Source organism: Sus scrofa, chromosome 10 (assembly GCF_054392235.1).
Source record: "Sus scrofa isolate SSC_HxYL_T2T_F1_AM1 chromosome 10, Sscrofa_HxYL_maternal_Yorkshire_Landrace_v2.0, whole genome shotgun sequence".
In the NCBI taxonomy this organism is placed as follows: domain Eukaryota; kingdom Metazoa; phylum Chordata; class Mammalia; order Artiodactyla; family Suidae; genus Sus; species Sus scrofa.
This window is the reverse complement of record NC_139392.1, coordinates 55,420,339-55,442,121: the sequence shown is the minus strand read 5'-3', so window position 1 is coordinate 55,442,121 and position 21,783 is coordinate 55,420,339. Positions and strand designations below refer to the sequence as shown.

Sequence of the window (21,783 nt, the reverse complement as noted above, 5' to 3'; positions counted from 1 at the left end):
TTTTAAAATTTTTTTATTTTAAAAACTTGTTTAGGGCTGCACCCGAGGCATACGGAAGTTCCCAGGCTAGGAATTCAATTGGAACTGCAGCTGAGGGAGGCCAGGGGTCAAACCCACGTCCTCATGGATGTTTGTTGGGTGCGCTAACTGCTGAGCCACGATGGAACCCCATCTTTCACTGTATTCTGGAAGCAACCTGAGTTTTGGGCGGATTGGGTGATTGCTCTTTTTGGGTGATAAGTCTCTAACCACAGCGACTGAAAAAGAGGGTAGAGGAGCCTGGAGGAGCCTGGGGGCGCAGGATCTAGATAAAAGGTTGTGCAGAAAACAGTTTTTTCCTCCTGAATCAAAGTTTTATTTCTTTAATCCAGGTCTGAACAAACACCCACGACTCTAATTTTATTTTCATGGGTTTGCTTATCCGTCAGTTTTGTAAAAGTACTCAAGGCCAGAGGCCAGGGGCAGGGGGAAGAGGAGGGAAGGAAAAAAAAAACATGTTTAGAAATTAAAAAACATTTTTTTCATTTTTTAAAGTTTTATTGAAGAAGAGTTGATTTGCAAGGTTGAGATCATTTCTGCTGCACCACCAAGCGATTCGGTCATACAAATACACATATCCATTCTCTTTCAATTCTGCTCCTACATTAAAAACATGTTCTAAACAGGAAAAGATAGTTCTTCTTTGATATATCTAGAGAAAGTGAACTCTCCCTAGCCTTGGCCTCATCATTTTCATGAAGTTTTAGAAGCTTAATAGGGAGAGGGGAAGGTATTAGTTAGAGATGACTAGTTTTATCTAGTTATCAAAGCTTGTTCCCTCCAACCCTCTGATGGTTTCTCCCTTTCTTTTTTTTTTGTTTCTCTTTCTTTTGTCTTTTTGGGGCCGCACCTGCCGCATATGGTGGTTTCCAGGCTAGGGATCGAATCAGAGCTACAGCTGCCGGCCTACACCAGAGCCACAGCAACGCCAGATCCGAGCTGCATCTACGACCTACACCACAGCTCACGGCAACGCGGGATCTTTAACCGGTTTCTTTTATTGCAGATGTTTTCCTGTTTCCATGGAAGCAGAGTTCATTTGGCTGGGATGTTCTGAGCTTTTGCTTCCAGACCTTTGATGCCGGGGCATGTTGTCTTCAGCAGAGGCTCTGGCCAAGTCAGATGCCCACGTGTCTCTGCTTGGTGAAGCCGAATGCCTCGCCATGACTCTGGAGAAGCTCTTTAAGTGTCTGATGCAGTGGGAAGAGCTGAGCCACAGCTTGATACCAGTGTTGGGCCCCAGAGTCCCCATATGCTGCCTCTCAAGGGTGGTATTCAAAGTGGGTTGTTGTTCTTGTTGTTGTTTTGGTCACATCCCAGGCGTAACTGCAGTACAACATCACAGCCAGGATGCTGACATTGATAATCCTCCTATCTCATTCACATTTCCCCGTTTTACTTGTAATGTGTGTGTGTGTGTGTGTGTTTGTATTTAGTTCTTTGATGTTTTATCACATGTGCAGATTAATGTATCTGCTACAGTCAAGATATAGAACACCTGAATCCTTTGTGTTGCTCTTTGGTACCCACCTCCTCCCCATCCCTCCACCCCAACACCTGGCAACCACTGAGCTAGTCTCCATACTGCAAATTTTGTGATATCATTTGTTACATAGATGGAATTGCCTATTGCATAGCTTTGGCGGAATGGCTTTTCATTTTCCCCCTCAAAACATATTTCTTTACAATTACTACAAGCTGTTGCATGTATCAGTAGTTTTCTTTCTTTCTTTCTTTCTTGCTTGCTTCCTTCCTTCCTTCCTTTCTTTTTTTTTTTGGCTGAACCAGTAGTGGCAGGCAGAAGTTCTGGGACCAGGGATCGAACCCAAGCCATAGCAGTAACCAAAGCCACAGCAGTGACAATGCTGTACCCTCAACTCTCTGAGCCAGCAGGACTCTCCTCAAAGTGTTTTTTTTTTTTTTTCCTTTCTTTTTAGGGCCACACCCACAGCATATGGAAGTTCCTGGGCTAGGGGTCAAATTGGAGCTGCAGCTGCTGGGTTACACCACAGCCACGGCAATGTGGGATCCAAGCTGTGTCTGCAACCTGCACCATGACTCACAACAACACCCAGATCCTTAACGCACTAAATAAGTGCAGGGATCGAACCCTTATCCTCATGGATACTAGTTGGGTTCATAATCACTGAGCCACAATGGGAAGCCCCCAAAGTGGGGTTTTGGAAGATAGTAGGATTATTCTAGGCTCAGATTAAAGTCAGGTGGGTAAGCATCATTGCACAGGGAGGAAAAAGTGTGAGCCAGATGGTGAAGGCAGGAAAGTTAGAGCCCTCTTTGGGAAGGAGATGGCGATATTGTAGGAACCAGCTTGGGGTTTGTTTGGGAGGGACAGCAGCAGGCTCTCTCCCTGCCTCGTGTCACTTCCCTATGTCCTTCCTGTGATTTGGGGGCCTCTGTGGTGCATGGCCACCTGTATGCAGGCAGCACCAGCATCTTGTCCCTCTTGCTCTGTCTCAGGGCTCTCTCCTGGGTGCAGGAGAGCACTCAGCCTGCTTGCAGGAGCATCTCAGCCCGCAGGCAGCCCCCAGCCCAGGGGAGGAGGGTTGGTGGACCACACCATGACATGTGGTCTACACACGTCCTTTGAGGGGTGAGCCCGGTGCCCACAGTGGTAACCAGTGCGATAACGCTGTTTAACCCTTTCGATACCCTCACACTTGCCTGGGCTCATCTTGCAAAGAAGTCACCTGCATGTGATTTATGAGCATGGAGGAAACTACTGAAGGGTACGCGGTTGTTGGGATGATTGCTTGGTGCAGCGTAGGGAAGGTAAGCAGGAGAGGGAATGGGCATAAAATATACTCAAACCAAACAAAACTACCCATTAGACACAGCATGCTGAGTTTTTTGTTTGTTTGTTTTTGTTTTTGCCTTTTTCTTTTTGCCTTTTAGGGCTGCACTTGGAGAATATGGATGTTCCCAGACTAGGAGTTGAACCAGAGCTGTAGCTGTTGGCCTACGCTGCAGCCACAGCAATGCCAGATCCGAGCTGAGTCTGTGACCCACACCACAGCTCATGGCAATGCTGGATCTCCAATCCAGTGAGCGAAGCCAGGGATCGAACCTGCATCCCCATGGATACTAGTTGAATTCATTTCTGCTGGACCTCGACGGGAACTCCCACATGCTGGGTTCTTTGATAGACAATCTGTAAGGAAAAGAGAAAGGTAGAGAGGAAACCTATGCCGAGAAGAAATGAAGACTTCTCAAAAAACTTTTTAATTAAAAAAATTATTGATTTATTTATTTTTGGCCATGCCTGAGGCACGTGGAAGGTCCTGGGCCAGGGATTGAACCTTGCACCACAGCAGTGACAACATCAGATTCTTAACTGCTAGGCCACCAGGGAACTCTCAAAATTTTTTTTAAATGGACCAGACCAAGCTATAGTGTTTAGGATTTCATAGTTGAGTGATAAGACCATAAAGAAACACAAAGAAGGGAGTATCACTGAAGTCACAATAGTGATTACTTTTTTTAAAGGGAGACAGGTAGTGGCTATCATGGGACATTTGATGGAAATTTCTAAGCTGCAAAGTTCTATTTTTTTGATCTGGGTGGTAGTTATAATAATTCATTGAAGAGTACATTTATTTTGAATAGTTTTTCTGCATTTGTATTCTATTTTACTTTGCAAAAGAAAGATAAAAAACCCTGGTAACTATGATATAAACAATCTGTGCATTTATGCAAAATTACCTGTATGGGTATAGAAAATTACCCTGGCAGCTAAAGAGAATGTTCCAGAATTAGGTTGAGGACTCTCCCTTTTCAAATCCTTGATGCCTCCAAGCATCAGGCTGGGCAGCTTTCCTACCTAACTTTGTTCAGACAGATGAAGGCAGGAAGGATTAGTTCTGATCATGCCAGCTGGATGCATGAGTAACATTCTGCCTGGTAATTATTTTTGACATTTGACAGTTCTAGGCGCAACCTTTTGCAGCTCTGAAATGTTGGCAGTGCCTTTATTTTTGAAGGGTTCATATTTTCCTATAAGTAACCAAGTATTCACAAGATACTTCTTTGGGTGCCTTGTTTCAAATTAGGGTCGAGAGTTTTGGAAAGCCACAAATCCAGAGGGACGCTTGAAGTTTCAGGAAAGTACCCATCACTTAGCAACCACCACCACTACAACAAAAGTGTGCCTTTTAAGTGATTTTTCAAAGCTTGTCCCTATGTATAGAATGGGGGCTTATAATCTTTTTTTTCTTTTTCTTTTTCTTTCTTTCTTTTTTTTGGGGGGGGGGCATGCTTATGGCTTGAGGAAGTGCTTGGGCTAGGGATTGGAACTTTGCCACAGCAGTGACAATGCCAGGTCCTTCACCGCTAGGCCACCAGGGAACTTTACAATCTTTCAGAGTAGATACCAGGTAACTCCCAGGTATCTCCTCCACCTATCCATCACAATGCTGAAATTCCAAATCTTATATTATTCCTTTGGCTAGTGAGTTTAGATGTGTAAATATCCCTAGGAGACGCAACCAGGTTAAGAGGGTTATGAGACATTAGTGCTATGGTGAAAAGAATGCACTGGAGAAAGGGATTCTGATTTGGAGAGAATAGGGAAGGGACATTGTAAAGGACGGGGAATTTGCTCATAAGAAAAAGCAGGCAAAGAAAAGGCACTGAGTGTCTGCTGCAGTGACAGGTATGGAGATTTTATCAATCAAATTCTTTTGGTTTCAGGTGACAGAAAACCAAAACCAATTGGGTTTATGGAAAAAAAGGGAGCTCCAATGGCTCATATAATTTAAAAGTCTCATGGTAGATTTAGGGTGAGGTTTCAGGCATGGCTTGATCCAGGGGTTGAAACAATCCTTTGAAAACTTGGTCTTCTGTGCTCTTGGACCTGCTTTCTTCACTTTTGGATTCCCTTTCAGCAGGCTCTCTGTTCTTGTCATCTCCCAAGTGTCATACAGCAGGTTCTGATCACTCAGCAAAAACTGTGGGATTAGCTCTAATTGGCTCTGATTGGCCACACACTCATGTTGAGGTCAATCATGGTGGCCACCAGAGGCAACCCTCTGGTGGACCATACTGGAGTCATACGCTTTCTCCTGGAGCCAGAGGTGAGTCAGTTCCATTGGTTCACCTGCAGTGGGGAAAGGCAGAGGGTCGAAGAGCCAGACGCAGATCTTGAGATGTGGACGGGCACGTCCTCCTCTTCAGTCCCTGTGCGTCCCAGTCCCGAGTGGCTGTGAAATCAACTTGGTGGCTCATGCCAGCATCAGAAAATTATAGTAAGAGAATTAAATAGAACAGAGGTATATGATTCAGTTATATAGGGGTATATCTGTGGATATAGACACGTGTGTGTAACTGTATACGCATGTATGTATCAATGTGTGGATAAATATGTGTAAACATATGTCCCTCCAGGGAACATGGTGAGAAGGTGTAAAAATGCTGCTCCTGGGATCCTATGTGCTGGCAACGTGAACTGGGGTTGCCCTTCCCTGTGTTTCTCCCCATGGGCTGCTGCCCCAGCTCGGGTGCCCTCTCCCCTGCACTCCCCCACTTTCTCCTCGTCTTCCTGATCTGGCTCAAATGTCACTTTCTCCACGAAGACTTCATATTCTGATCCCCCACCCCTGGGAGTACCGAGCTCTCCTCTGTGCCTGCAGAGAGGCTGATCTGTGCCTTGCCCAGCTGTGGACACCTGTTAACTTGCTGGCCTGAGGAAAGGGCAGAGCTGTGCCATTCAGCACGGTCACCATCAACCTCTGGTAGCCGCTGAGCACTTGAAATCTGACTGGTCCAAACTGAGATATTCTGTAAATGTAAAACATGCAGCAGGCTTCGAAGAGGAAATAAAAACGTAAAATAAACCTCAAGAGTTTTTGTACTTATTACATGGGGATAGGAGAGTAGTTTTGGATATATTAAGTTAACTAAAATATATATTAAAATTAGTGTCACCTGTTTATTATCTCTTTTCAGATGTGGCTACTAGAAATTTAAAACGATGGAGTTCCCATTGTGGCTCAGCAGGTTAAGAGCCCGACTAGTATCCATGAGGACGCAGGTTCAATCCCTAGCCTCACTCAGTGGGTTAAGGATCTGGCATTGCCGTGAACTACGGTGTGGGTCGCAGAGGTGGCTCGATCCCACATGACTGTGACTGTGGTGTAGGCCAGCAGCTACAGCTCTGATTTGAACCCTAGCCTTGCAACTTCCATATGCTGTGGATGAGGCCCTAAAAAAGCAAGAAAAAAAAAAGAGCAAGAAAGAACTTTAAAATGATATTCGTGTTTGTGTCCTATTTGTTCAAAATAGCACTGCTAGAACATAGCAGATGAAGGCTGGACGCTGGAGGCACAGAGCATGGAGCACGGGGCAGAGTGAATGGCTGACATTCTCATCCCCATAGTAGAGATAATGAGAACCAGGTCTTGTGGGATATTTGTGCCTATTAATGGAATAACAAATGGCGCATGGGGAACGCTTAACAAACGGTTGCTGTTGCTTTTCTCTTTTTTTAATGTATAAGAATATTTTATATTCTTTTTTTTTTAGTTGTACAATGATCATCAAATCAAACATAGCATTTCCATCCCAAACTCCTAATGCATCCCCCCACCCCCCACCCTGTCTCCTTTGGAAAACAGAAGTTTTTCAAAGTCTGTGAGTCAGTATCTGTTCTGCAAAATTCATTGTATCCTTTTTTTAGATTCCACATGTAAGTGATAGCATTTGAGGTGGGTGTCTCACACTGTCTGACTGACTTCACTTAGCATAATAATTTCTAGGTCCATCCATATTGTTGCAAAGGCTGTTATTTTGTTCCTTTTAATGGCTGAGTAATATTCCATTGTGTATATGTACCACACCTTTTTTTGTGTGTGTGTCTTTTGTCTTTTTAGGGCCACCCCGGTGGCATATGGATGTTCCCAGGCTAGGGGTCTAATCGGAGCTGTAGCTGCCGGCCTACGCCACAGCCACAGCAATGCCAGATCCGAGCCTCATCTGTGACCCACACCACAGCTCACAGCAACACTGGATCCTCAACCCACTGAGTGTGGCCAGGGACTGAACCTGAAACCTCATGGTTTCTAGTCGGAGTTGTTTCTGCTGGGCCGAGACGGGAACTCCTGTGCCACACCTTCTTTATTCACTCCTCTGTCAATGGACATTTAGGTTGTTTCCATGAACTAACAATGAAAGATCAGAAAGAGAAATTAGGGAAAGAATCCCATTTACCATCGCATCAAAAATAATAAAATATTTAGGAATAAACTTACCTAAAGAGACAAAAGACCCGTCCTCTACTGCTGCTTCTCTTGTACTTGGTGAAGTTCAGTCTGTCTGCCAGACTAGCTGTCAGTTTTACCTTTATTGCACCTAAAAGATGGCCTGGCTCACAGCAGGCAATCAAGAAATATTTCTCAAGTGAATGAATGAATGAATGAATGAATGAAACAACTTGAGAAATGATTTGAGGACATTTCCTCAAAGATAAAATGTTCCTACCTGACAATTTTTTTTGTTTGTTTGTTTCTTTTTAGGACTGCACCCTTGGCATACAGAAGTTCTCAGGCTAGGGGTCGTTGAATCGGAGCTGCAGCTGCCGGCCTACGCCATAGCCATGGCAACGCTGGATCCTTAACCCACTGAGCGAGGCCAGGGATCAAACCTGCATCCTCATGGATTTAGCCGGGTTCGTTTCCACTGAGCCACGACGGGAACTCCCACATTTGATAGTTTTGATTAAGGATAATCATATCAGAGACTGTAAACCACTCTATGCCGAAGGGAAGTTCTTTGCCAGAAACTATGGCAACCAGGCCATTCACCACCCCCCCCTCATCTCAGACCTGTCTCACTTCTTGTAGGTTGGTCTGGAGGTTGACCTAATCTCCTGTATGAATAAGCACTTCAGCAATTTCAATTCCTGCTTCATATTTGCTTTCTTTTTAGGGTTGTTTAAAATTAAAAAAAATATAGCCACATCTTTTTCAGTTTTACAGTTGATATGTGAAATGAATACCATGGAAAAATTACATGCACTTTGTGGGGTAACTTTATGTGGCTTTCCCATGAGCTATTAAGTACATATATGTGCATGTACCTGCATATATATTCTCTTCCTCCTGAGAATTTGGTTACAGCCTTTACATAAATGCACTGAAGACGGACGGTCCCTCCGGATAAGAGAGGCTGGGAGTCTGCCCTGAGGGGCATTTGGGGGCAACACTCAAGCTCAGTAAAGACACACTGACCTGTGGGCAAATTTTCTAACTCTTCTCATCCTCTGTTTGGTCATCTGTAAAATGAGGCTACAGACTTGCCTCATAGGGCTTTTGTAAAGACTGAGTGTGATTTTATATACATATATATATATATATATATATATATATGTGTATATATATATATATATATATTTTTTTTTGTATGTGTGTGTGTGTCTTTTTATGGCCCCTCCTGTGGCATATGGAGGTTCCCAGGCTAGGGGTCTAATTGGAGCTGTAGCTGCTGGCCTATACCACAGCCACGGAAATGCCAGATCCAAGCTGCGTCTGTGACCTATACCAGCTCATGGCAAGACTGGATCCTTAACCCATTGAGTGAGGCCGGGGATCAAACCTGAAACCTCATGGTTCCTAGTTGGATTCTTTTCTGCTGCACCATGATGGGAACTCCATGATAATATATTTGAAAATTGTGTATCAAGTAAGAGATACCTTAAACATATAGGTAGCATGATGCATGTGAGTCCTGGAGTTAGTAAGAGAGCTGAAGAGCTGAGACTGGGTCTGAGGAGGGGGTGTCAGAGTTGGCCAAACTCTTATTTTTCGTCTTGTAAGAGTGGGCTTGTGTGGTGAACAGTTAGTCTGTTTCCTTTCCTTTCCTTTCCTTTCCTTTCCTTTCCTTTCCTTTCCTTTCCTTTCCTTTCCTTTCCTTTCCTTTCCTTTCCTTTCCTTTCCTTTCCTTTCCCTTCCCTTCCTTTCCTTTTCCTTCCTTCCTTCCTTCCTTCCTTCCTTCCTTCCTTCCTTCTCTCTCTCTCTCTCCCCCCATCCCTCCTTCCTTCCTTGCTGCACCCACAGCACATGAAGGTTCCTGGGCCAGGCATTGAATCTGAGCCAAAGCTGTGTAGCCACTCAGGATCCTTTAACCCTGCCCCAGGCTGAGGATCAAACCTGCAACTCAGGTTGCTGCAGTCAGATTCTTAACTCACTGCACGCACCGCAATGGGAACTCCTGGAGAGTCTATTTCATGAAACTCCAGCCAGAGCAAAAGTATGCCCTTGAAACATGCAGTAGATCAGCAAACAAAACAAGAGCCAGGGCCCGGAGACACTGAGCACACAAGGAACGTAGAAGGTGCTGGCAGGGGATGGGTGCCAGTGACAGGCATAGGTGAGGGTCCCTTGGAAGATCATGTCCATGTCACATCCCCAAGGTCTCCCCACCCCCAAGTTTAACTCCTAGATGGAGGGGCAAGCAATGGGCCGCAAGTGATGCCCAGAGAGGCATCATCCACTTCTGATTGGAAGAAAAGGATCCAAGACAGGCTTTGAGGAGGAGGTACAGTGGGGCTGAGCCTGTGAGAAGGTGCAAAGTGGGTAAGTGGAGGTGGGAGAAGGGAGAGGGTTCTTGGAGGAAAAGCATGGTGGTGGAACAAAGGCCATGCCGCCCAATGGGAGGCAGATAGGAAGATGCAGCAGGACTAAAGCTTTGAAGGATTGGGGGAATATAGGGCCATGAGAATAAAGCTGCCAGGGAAGTTGGGGTCACATCGAGAGCTAAATGGAGGTGCTTTGACTGAACTGAGTAAATAATGGAGAGCCACCAAAGGATTCCAAGGAGAAGAAAGTCATGATCAAACTGATGTTTGAGGAAGAGTCAGTGGATAAAATGGGAAGGATGGTTTGGAAATACGTACAAGGAGAGCTGCTATTGTCAGGTTCTAGGGTGAAGAACAAATGAGATGTTTCAAACCAGAGAGCCTTAATATTGTTCTTGATTCTGTGGCTTATTAGCAGTGGGATCTTGGGAAAGTTACCGAATTTTCCTAAGCCTCAGTTTTGCCATCTATTAAAAGCCTCAGTTTTTGCCATCAGACCTAATTTCCCTATTTCCCTAATTTCCCAAAGCCTTGGTATTTGCCATCATACTGACCTCAAAGGTTTGGTCAATGAGGTTCTGCTATGAATTTAAAGAACTCGACACAAAGTCTGACACACACACCCATGAGTGGGTGAGTAGTATTATTAGGGAGAAGGCAGAGAGTAAGCCTGAAACAAGAAGCCATAAAGGAAACCTTGAGAAGCCTGGGTAGTACCCTCTCTTCCCTTCTGTCTTCTAGATCAGGATTTGGCAGACTCTGGCTAGTGGGTCAAATCCAACCAGTGGTCTGAGTCACACTATCCTCAAGCTAGAAATCATGTTTACATTTGTAAAGGGTTGTCAAAAACAAAGAAGATGCAAAGAGACAACATACAGCTCACAAAGCCTGAAATATTTTCCTCTCTGGCCTTTTTCAGAGCTTTGTTGACTCCTTTTCTAGAGAAAATCCTGGACCCTCGCAGCCAAGACCACATCCATGGAAAGCACACATTTCACAGCTGCGTGGACAATGATACTCACACACAGAGGGTCCCACTGGGCACCTTCTTCTTGGCTAGGGGAGCAGCAAAGCCTTTTGCATGTTGGGAGAAGCGGCTTGGCTTGAAAGCTTCACTCTCTGAGTATTTTCTTAAATGCAGTCGTCTCCCGGGCCCTGGGCTCTCCAAACCTCCTTCCTCTCCCATGTCTCTATTCTTGATTTGCAACTAAAGAATATTGTAGGAATCTCCAACGGCTGCACACAGTCATAGGCCCTTGGGGAGAGGGCAGGAAGGCGTCTTTAGTATTTGCATAATATTTTGGAAAAAAAGAGTCTCTGTGTCCTGGAAACATGTAGAAAGTTTAAGTTGTGTGAAGGATAAAGCAGCCAAAAGAGGGTTGTTGGGTGCACTGGTCATATCATTGTGTTACAAATATGTGGGTTAGCTAAGTCAAAACAGATCTGCTGGCTCAGAGATTATTACGAAATCAGCTATTTAAGCTCTAGTTAGAAAATACATGACATAATGGAAATATGTAGGAATCTTTCAGCCAAAAAAAAAAAAAAAAAAAGGAAGAAGAAGAAGAAAGAAAAGGAAAATAAAAAGCAGCAGCTAGGATCTGCATAAATCAGAACCAGATGGGGTGTGTGGATTTGACAAAAAGGAATGAGTTTCAGGAATAGAATTTTCCCTCATAACCCTGTGTCTAACTGGACCTTTCAAAAGCCATTTAAAAATACATCCTCTGGAGTTTCCGTTGTGGCTCAGCAGGTTAGGAACCTGACTAGTATCCATAAGGATGTGGGCTCGATCCCTGGCTTTGCACAGTGGGTGAAGGATCCGGTGCTGGAAGTGTAGATCATAGATGTGCTTGGATCCTGCATTGCTGTGGTGTAGGCAGGAAGCTGCAGCCCTGATTCAGCCCCCAGCCCAGGAACTTCCGTATGTCACAGGGGTGATCCCAAAGTGAAAGGAAAAAAAAAAAAAGACAGAGTTCCTGTCGTGGCGCAGTGGTTAACGAATCCGACTAGGAACCGTGAAGTTGTGGGTTCAATCCCTGGCCTTGCTCAGTGGGTTAACGATCCGGCGTTGCCATGAGCTGTGGTGTAGGTTGCAGACGCAGCTCGGATCCCATGTTGCTGTGGCCCTGGTGTAGGCCAGTGGCTTCAGCTCCGATTAGACCCCTAGACTGGGAACCTCCACATGCCGCGGGAGTGGCCCAAGAAATGGCAAAAAGACAAAAAGACAAAAAAAAAAAAAAAAAAAAAAAAAAAGGAAAGAAGTTTAAAAAAAAGTCATCAGTCTTGAACTTTATTTTGACATCAGGGGGTAAGTTCATTAACTCATGCACATATTCCTTTAACAGATATATTTGAGGTGCTCATTATGTACCAGAAACTGGGCTAAGACAGTTATGGTCCCCATCATTATGGAGGGTGGAACATTTGGTTAGAGAAACAATAAGTAAATGAATGAGTGGTTAGAAAGTGAGGTAAGTTGTCTGGAGGAAATAAATAGCAATTTGTGATAGAGAATGGGTGGTATTAGAGGTCTTCTAGAAAGTGGGAGTCCAGGGAACTCTCTCTGAGGGCTTGACATTGTAGCAAACACTAGAGGTTGTCTCTGATTAGGTTCCCCAGAAGCAGAGCCTGAGATTTATTAGTAAAATTTCCTGAGAGGCCAGGTACTAGGGTGGGGGCCTAGAGCACATCATTTAAGGAGGTGCTCATTGTCAGATTTGTGCAAGGGCAGTATCAGCACCTGAGAGGGAGCATCCCCTTAAATTTTGCATCCCGCATGCCATTTGCACCTCACCCTGATTGTGGCAAGCATGAAAAGTCTAAAAGAGGTAAACAAGTGTATAAGAGCCTCTATTTGTAAGGCTTTTGTACACTTGTTTACCTTTTTATAAGCCTCTACTTGATCTGTAAGCCTCAATTCATAAGCCTCTACTCCCAGCCTGTGATAGTTGTTATTAGTTTCCTGAGAGTCTTATCCATATCAAATTTTATGCATGACAACTATAAAACATTGCTGAAAAAATTAAAGATGATGCAAACAGGTGGAATGACACCTTGTGCTTACAAACATAAAGCCTTGTGTTTACAGATATAAAGTTGTTAAAATGTTCATACTACTCAAAGCAATCTACAGAGTCAATACAATCCCTATCAAAATCCCAAAGATTTTTTTTTTTTCAGAAATAGAAAAATCTACCCTAAAAGTTACATAGACTCTTGAGGGACTCAGAATAGCCAAAATTATCTTGAAAATTAAGAACAAAGTTGGAAGTCTCACATTCTTGACTTCAGAACTTACCACAGAGCTACAATAATCAAAACAGTGTGGTATTGCCATAAAGACTGACACATAGTCCAATGGAATAGAATAAAGAGCCCAGAAATAAACTGCCTATATGGGAAAATAATATTTGACAAGAGTGCCAAGACCATCAATGGGGAAAGTGCAGTCTTTTCAACAGACAGTGATGGGAAAACTGGATCTCCACAGGCAAAAGAATAAAGTTGGACCCTTATCTTGCACTATACACCAAAAATTAGCTGAAAATGGACCAAAGTCCTACATATTTCATCTATGTCTATAAAACTCTTGGAAAAAAATATTTGGGGAAATCTTCACAACAATGATTTTTTTAGATATGATACCAAAAACACAGTGAACAAGAAAAAATAGGCAAATAGGACTTCAACAAATTTAAAAACTTTTGTGCATCAAAGGACACTGTCACCAGAGTAAAAAGGCAGTTCAACGAATGGGAGAAAATATTTGCAAATTTAGGGGTTGATATCTAGAATATATAAAGAACTCCTACAACTCAGTAACCAACAAACCTCAAACAATCTAACTAAAAAATGAGCAAAAAGGTGTTCCATTGTGGCTCAGTGGTAACAAATGTCACTAGTATCCATAAAGAACTCCTACAACTCAGTAACCAACAAACCTCAAACAACCTAACTAAAAAATGAGCAAAAAGGTGTTCCATTGTGGCTCTGTGGTAACAAATGTCACTAGTATCCATGAGGTTTGATGAATTCCTGGCTCATCTCAATGGATTAAGGATCTAGCATTGTCAAGAGCTGTGATGCCTGTCATAGACACAACGTGGATCTAGCCTCAGATCTGGTTGCTGTGGCTGTGGCATAGGCTGGCAGTTGCAGCTCCAATTCAACCCCTAGCCTGGGAACTTCCTAACATGGGAACTCCTATATGCTGGGAACTTTGATAAGGTGCAGCCTTATTAAAAAAAAAGAGCAGTCTTGAATAAATATTTCTCCAAAGAAGATAAATAGATATCCAATAAGCACACATATGCTCAACATTCCTAATCACTGCGAAGGACAAAATCACAATTGAAATATCATTTCACAACCACTAGGTGTCTATTATTTAAAAAAAAAAATTCAGAAAATAGCAAGTGTTGATGAGAATGTGGAGAAATTGGAACACTTGGGCATTGCTGGTAAGAATATAAAACGGTGCAACTGCTGTGGAAAATAGTTTGGCATTTCCTCAAAAAAAGCCTAGAATTACATAGAATAAGCATAGAATGATCTAGCAATTCTACTCCTGGGTACATACCCCAAAGAACTGAAACAGGGACTCAGATATTTGTATATCAACATTCAAAACAGCATTATTCACAATAGTCAAAAAGTGGAAACAACCAAATGTCCATTAATGGATGAATAGACAAAATGTAGTAAACCATACAACGGAATATTACTCAGCCCTAAAAAGGAAGGGAATTGTGACACCTGCTACAGCATGGATCAAGCTTGAAGACATTATGCTAAGTGACAAGTCGCAAGGACAAATATTCTATGATTCCCCTTATATTAGTTATCTAGATTAGTCAAACTCATAGGAGTGGAAAGTAAAAGAGTGGTTGCCAGGGGCTGTGGTGGGGATGGAAGAATGGAGAGTTATGAAATCTTCCCATACCTCCAGGTAGCACTCAGGTCACTCTTGAGTAACAGAATGAGAACTGGATTTCAAGCCAGGGATGTGAAAATTCCCTCCTGTCCTGGGCTGGCCCGCCCCACCTCCCACCCATGACAATGCCACCCAGCTTCTGAAGGGCTCTGGAACAGGAACATTTTTCTGAAAAGTTACCTTTGTCTGTTCTAGAAAACATAGCTATTGTCCAGTGGACACAGCTGGGTGTGTCTTGAGTGAGGGTGTGTAGTGAGGGTATTGCTCTGGTGGTCCCTGGGGCAGAGCCTCAGAAAAGAATTGTGTCTGGGGCATTCATCCACCTGGGGGAAGATGAGACCAAGAGTGAGAACAAGCTGGGTGGTATGATGACTGAAAAGGGGAGAAAGGAATGAGAACAGAGAAGCAGCAGAATTGGGGAAAGAAGAGGAATGTCCATATCAGACATAATCATGGCTCTTCCCTGTTCCCTTCCTGCCCCCACACAGCCTGTCCCAGGCCCATGGCTTTACATCTGATGGAGTCAGTGTGGAGCATGTGGATGCCGTCTTAGCAGAGGGGGTGAATGGGTTCATCTTTAAAGACAAAGACAGAGTTCCCATTGTGGCTCAGTAGGTTACAAACCCAACTAGAATCCATGAGAATGTGGCTTTCATCCCTGGCTTCTCTCAGTGGGTTAAGGATCCAGCGTTGCCGTGAGCTGTGGTGTAGGTCGCAGTCAAGGCTTGGATCTGGTGTTGCTGTGGCTGTGGTGCAGGCTGGCAGCTGCAGCTCTGAGTCAAACCTTAGCCTGGGAACTTCCATGTGTCGCATGTGCGCAGCCCTAAGGGGGAAAAAAGAGACAAAGGCAATGTCTATACAGATAGTGTCAGATGCAGCATTTCCCTTTGGGGTATCCCATCCTGATGCCTCCTCCCAGCCATGTCTGTTCACAATGTAATAGATCATGTGCTCAGTGTAATGAGTTTGTTCATCAGGACTGAGATGTCTACTTGTGATGTTCATGCACTTAGAGGAGACATGGCAGGTTTCCTCCAGAAGCCCTCCCCAGACCGGACCAGGGCAAGAGCCTTACCCCTTGTGCTGAGTGTTCAGTGAACTTGGGCTCACCTTGGATCCCTAGTCAGACCACTGAACTCAACAGAATTAGAGCACCCAGTGGTTCCTCATTCTTATACACAGCCACGTTGTCTGAGATCAAGGATTGTAGGGCTGAGTTGGTGGATCGTTGCAACGAAGATACTGAGATGTTTGGAGTCCGCAAAGGAAGAGGCAAAAGTAGCATGTGAGTCTCTGAGGATGGTGTTGAGATAGTGTTGAGAAAAAAGCCACTGAAGCTACCCTGTTTCTTTACTCCTAGACAGGTGTAGAGTTCAGGGCAGTGTGGCTTCTCCTGGCTCCCTCTGACTCTTATCTCACCTAGCTTTTGGATTCATGAGCCTAGAAAAGCAAACTTTAGCTTTCAGCCTAGAGACAAAGCAAAGCCTACTGTCTGGGAAAATTCAGTTCACACCCAATAATCTGACAATACTAAAAATCCATAATGTTATTTTAAAAAATTTTACAAGTTTTATTGAAGTAGAGTTGATTTACAATGTTGTGATAATTTCTGCTGTACAGCAAATTGATTCAATTATACATAATGCACACATCCACCCACGGCACCTGGCTGGAGATGGAACCAGAACCTCCACAGTGACTTGAGCTTCTGCAGTAGGATTCTTAACTCATTGTGCAACAGCAGGAACTCCTTGAGTTATTTCTAATTGTCAGATTAAAAAATATTGCATGCGGTGTACTTATACCTTTCTATTTTATCTGAAATAAAGTGTACCTAACTTTCATCCTTCTTTTGTTAATTATATTTCTCTGGTGATTTGACTTTCCATAAAAGTTCTTTGTTTTGCAGATTTATTTGCTTATAATTTCTTTTTTCTTTTATTACGAATTACCTATAATTTTTTTCTTCTTGTTTTCAGTATGTGCTGGACAAGTTTATTTTCAAAATGGAAGTAGCTTTATTATCTTTGCCAATAATAAATAAGATAATAAAAGTTATAGCTGCACTACATAAAAATTCAGATTTTCATAAAAAAGATAAATAAATAAAAAATCAATCATAGCTGCACCACTCAGAAAGTAAATATTTTTCTTAATAATAATAATTTATTAATGTTTCAATGATATTTTCATAAAGTTTATGAAAATTATATTTAATCAAACCATTCTTCATTGTGGCAAAATATACATACCATAAAAACAACCATTTTAGCCATTTTTGAGTGTAAAACTTAGGGGCATTAAGTATATTAGCATTACAGTGCAAACATGTTGTTTTTCCTCTGATTTGTTTCACTTACATCATAGCTTCTCATGTAAAAAATAAAGGCATGATTCTTTAAAACTCCCTAGGGTAGAATTGTTGGGTTAGCCTATTGATGGACATTTGGGTTTTTTAAATGATTTTAGCTGTTAAAAACCATGTTGTGATGAACATTCTTATGTTATTACTTGTACATTTTTGCAGACCTGTCTATTTACTTTTGGATGAACCCCCAGAGGGTGAATGGCTGGAATGAACAGTAATCACATTTATAACGCATTTGACACATGCTATCAGATTGGCTTCCAGAAATGCCACACCAATTACCAGCAGGAAATGAGAGTATAGGACAATATTTTATTCATTTTTGTGTGTGCGTTTGAATTTTTTTTTGAGTAAATGTTATTAAACTGTTGTCTATTATATCTTTGTTTTGCAAAGATATCACTGGTTTGTTTTCTGATTTTTACATTTGGTTTTCTCTACTTTTAAACACTTACCTGTCTAGGATTTTTTTTTTTTATGTACAATTTGAGAAAATTAGCCAAATTGATCCCCCCACACGTATTGCTAAGGATTGTTACAAAACTTAATACTCTCTCTCCCCCAGTTGATGCCTATTTTATCACATTTTATTGAAAAAATGACCCTACTTTCACTATCAGTATGTAATAACACAAAGCAGGGTGTTTAGTATTCTTATTTTGTCCAAATGCCAGAAATTTCAAATCGTTAATATTTATTGTATTATCCACTTCTATTTTATTATGTTCCAAGGATACAATTATTCCTCTCAGAGAACAGCCTGATTTTATCATGGATCTTGATAGTAATACAGGATTTGCTTCAGTTAACCCTTAGCACAATTCCTTAGAGTACTCCTGCCTGAGTAAGCGATGTGAGACACGGTGGTCTAAGGGTGTAGAGAACTTAAAATTTGGATGCATGTAGTCATGGCTTTTGTGTATTTAACACAGCTCTTGAATAAACAGTTACATTATGTCTACTAATCAGTAGTATTACTAATAAGCAATGACAATATAGCAACCTTTCCACTAAATTGTATAGTCTGTTTGAATGTAACAAGGAAGAACAAATCTGACTCCCTATTGGATCTGTTGTTGTTGTTGTTGTTTTTACTTTAAACTTTGTATTCTACTGCTTTTGCTACAAGTATTCTTAATTTAGTTGCCTATAGCCTGAAATATACAGGATAGCCCATTCTCCAGGCTCTGGCCTTGAAGGATATAACAGTTTTTCATTCATACAGAGATTAAAAAGTTTCAGAACAGAGAATAACACTTGTCTTATTGGAGGTTTACAGGAACATAGTAAACATGATCTGACCTTACAGGACAGCTGCAAGAACAAAGGATTACAACACCAAGAAGTTTGCAACAACCAACCATACCCCTTTCCCTTTCAGTATAAAAGAACCCTGAATTCTAATTCAGATAAGATTGTTTTTTGGGACACTAGTTTGCCATTGTCTTGGTCTGCTGGTTTTCCTAATAAAGTCACTAATCCTTGCCCAAACAACTTGTCATCTGATTTATTGGCATGTTGTGCAGTGAGCAGATTTGATAAGGTGTTGGTTGATATTCTGTTGCCCATTCATCTGTTGTCTATCCACCCACCCATCCATCCAACCATTCTCTACCTAGTTCCAAAAATAACTCAAGGTAGTCTTGATATATTGAGACAGTTTTTTGAATTGTGGTTTGTAGTTATTTGTATCAGGATAATTCCATGTACTCTTTCAAAATGTAGAGTCTTGAGCCCCACCATGAACCAACTCAGAATCTCTAGGGGTTGGTGCTGAGCAGCCTCCTCCACATCTTGCGATTCTGGTATGTCCTAAAGTTTGTGGATACCAGAGACTACCGGGATGTTGAAGTGTAGAAATTTGACCCTCTAACCAAGTTAATTAATCTCTGTATGGAACACAGCAGTTGTCCTAATTCTGTGGTTGTTTTTTCAACCATTTGTTGTTTTTTTTATTACGGGGAGTCATGTGAAAAATGTTGCCCACCCTCATATGTTATTACATAGTTTTGGGAATCCCTTCATCCCAATCCAGTGTTTTTCCTCTAAGAAAAGAAACAATGTAGGAAGAAAAACATCTGAATAGCAACACACATTTATTTTTTAAGACAAGTTTTGAAGGAAATCATCAGGTGTTTTCAAAACTACACTTTTTCCCCCTGAAGGCAAAGGGTGAAAACTTGTATCCTTTGAGCTTCCTAATGCCACTGGAAGAACCCACATCTATGTGTGTTTTATGAAGGGGTGCTGTGGGTAGCAGTCGTTTCCTAACTTGCAAGGTAAGAGTCACGTAGAGTTAATTGTCAAAGATACAGATTTCAGATCCGTACCACAAAGATGCTGAATCAGAATCCCCAGGGGAGTCGACTGAGCATCAGATTTTAAACAAATACCCTAGATGATTCTTCTATTTAGGCATACTTGCTTTCAAAGTATGGGATTAGATCCTTATTTGTTACCTTAGCCTGGCGATCTTTGGCAAACTACTGCTGAACTTCTCCAACCCTCAGTTTCTCCATTTAACTGTGATGCTTCTTTTCTCAGGCATCTTGTAAAGATGAAATAAACCAGTAGTAGGTTAAGCTGCCAACATAGTTTCTAACATGTAGTCAGAGCTTAAGATTTGTTACTTCCCATCCTACTCCCCTTAAAATGATTATGTTTGTTCAAATCCTATCTACATTTTAGGAATTTATGATCGCCCTTTATGCAAATAATTCAGGCTAGCTTTCTGGCAGGGAAGCAGATGGCAAAACCACAAAAGGAAACTTCTCCCTGTAGATCTGAGCTCTGTTTTTCAAATTGTGGTCCGTGCATCTGAATCACCTATGACTCGCTTTAAAAATAATTAAATCAATAAACTAGGTTCCTGGCTCTCATTTCATACTCAACCAATCTGAGATTCTAGGAGCAAGGATCCATGATCAGCTTTTTAAACAAGCACTCTAAGTAATCCATGCACATATGAAAGTTGAGAAGCAGAGAGAAAAAGGTTTTAACAGTCAGAAGGACCTCTTTGCAGAGAGTGCCCTGAATTGGGCATCTGATATCCTTTTATCTGTGCTGTAGCCCATCTCATTCGTTAGCATCCTTCCTAGTAGGCAGCCCCTTCTGTCACTTTTCTTTCTTTTTCTGGGGTGGGGGGGTGGCACACCCAAGGCATATGGAGGTTCCCAGGCTGGAAGTCAAATCAGTGCTGCAGCTGATGGCCTATACCACAGCCATGGCAACACTGGATCCTGAACCCATTGATCGAGGTCAGGGATCAAATCTGAATCCTCATGGGTACTAGTCAGGTTTGCTACCACTGAGCAACAATAGAAACTCCCTTTGTCACTTTTTTTTTTTTTGGTCTCCACTGCCCTTGCTTAACTGTGCCCAGCCCTTGGATGTTCAGGGGACATCATCATTCCAGCTGGAGCGGAAAAGAAATTTGATCTAACATTTCCTGCTCTGCCTCTGGTTTCCATAGCCTTCTTGCCTGGTCTCCTCCACCCCCTCTCCTGGCAGCGAGGGCTGTGACTTGTGCACAACTGCTGGGTTGTGTCATCTCCGGTTGACAGTGGTCCTTCTGGGAGCACTGGCCGAGGAGACCACCTTTGCTGGAAAGCTGTCCAAGAAATACAATTCCAAACATAAAATGTTGAAAGGACAGCATGTCCTGAGAGCTGTTTTTCAGAAGTGACAGGTGGTGATTGGGCTGTGCCCAGAGATGTCTGAATATTCCAAGAGCAACTTTCCAGTTTTGGTCCTTCCTAGCTTCTCAGCTTTCCAACAATATCAGCCTCAGTGTCTGAACAGAGGGAGCACCTCAGATTCCAGATTTGTTCTCATTTCAGGGATGCTCAGCTTGTCTGCTGACTTTAAAATCAGGAGTCTCAGTATGAGAGTCTCTAGTTCCATCCATGTTGCTGCAAATGGCATTATGTTGTTATTTTTTATGGCTGAGTAGTATTCCATTGTGTATATATACCACATCTTCAGAATCCAATCATATGTCAGTGGGCATTTGGGTTGTTTCCATATCTTGGCTATTGTGAACAGTGCTGCAATGAACACGTGGGTGCATGTGTATTTCTTAAGGAAAGTTTTGTTCAGATATATGCCCAAGAGTGGGATTTCTGAGTCATACGGTAGTTCTATGTATAGATTTCTAAGGTGCCTCCATACTGTTTTCCATAGTGGCTGTACCAGCTGTCTGGGGGCAGAGGGAGGGAGTGGGAGGGATTGGAAGCTTGGGGTTAACGGATGCAAACTATTGCTTTTGGAATGGATTTACAGTGAGATCCTGCTGTGTAGCATTGAGAACGATGTCTAGAAACTTACCTCGCTACAGAACAATGGGAGGAAAAAGTATGTGTACATGTATGTGTAACTTGGTCCCCATGCTGTACAGTGGAAGAAAAAAAATCAGAAGTCTCCATCCTTCAAAATCAGGCTCCTGGGCCTGAGTTCTGGGCAATATCTAATAGGGGAGCATAGGTTCAAGTTCGGAGATGGAGCCTTGCCTCTTCCGTGGCTCTGCATGTTGGTTAGTGGTCCAGGAAGCCCCACCCGGAATGTGGTATGAGAGATTCAAGCAAATGAGAGGGGTGAGCTTCCCAGAACTCAGGGTGACCCTGGAGTTAGCGCTCAGGTTTGTACGTCCAAGGGAGTACAAAGGGGAGGAAAGGGAGGAAAGGCTGTGCCCTTATCTTAGAACATAGGACCCTCCTTCTCTGCTCTCTCTGAGTGGAGAGATAAAGAGTGATTTATGGCAAACAACATTTGAGCAGCATTCTTCATCCTGGCTTTTCATTAAAGGGACCTACGAAAGGTCATCATTGACCCTGGTCTCCGCAGCCTAAACTGATT

The 21,783-nt window shown here is 42.6% G+C and overlaps 2 long non-coding RNA genes across 7 annotated transcripts in view; one reads left to right on the top strand and one right to left on the bottom strand.

The window, feature by feature from the left end:
- LOC146399436 (uncharacterized) overlaps positions 1 to 21,783 on the top strand; it is a 244,054-nt gene that overhangs the window by 118,250 nt on the left and 104,021 nt on the right. For 3 of the 5 annotated variants that reach the window (XR_014817731.1, XR_014817721.1, XR_014817719.1), the window contains exon 7: positions 1,046 to 5,888. The exons of the other annotated variants lie outside the window; for them this stretch is intronic. This is a non-coding gene — a long non-coding RNA (uncharacterized LOC146399436). Of the gene's footprint in view, positions 1 to 1,045; positions 5,889 to 21,783 lie in introns of those variants that run through there. 5 annotated transcript variants of the gene reach the window in all.
- Positions 7,079 to 10,786, bottom strand: LOC106507908 (uncharacterized). 2 transcript variants are annotated; one of them, XR_014817734.1, is made up of 3 exons: positions 10,648 to 10,786; positions 7,302 to 7,413; positions 7,079 to 7,211 (listed from the first exon to the last, which is right to left on the bottom strand). It is a non-coding gene; the product is annotated as an uncharacterized LOC106507908 (long non-coding RNA). The 2 variants fall into 2 exon arrangements; XR_014817733.1 differs by lacking the exon at positions 10,648 to 10,786 and adding an exon at positions 7,531 to 7,665.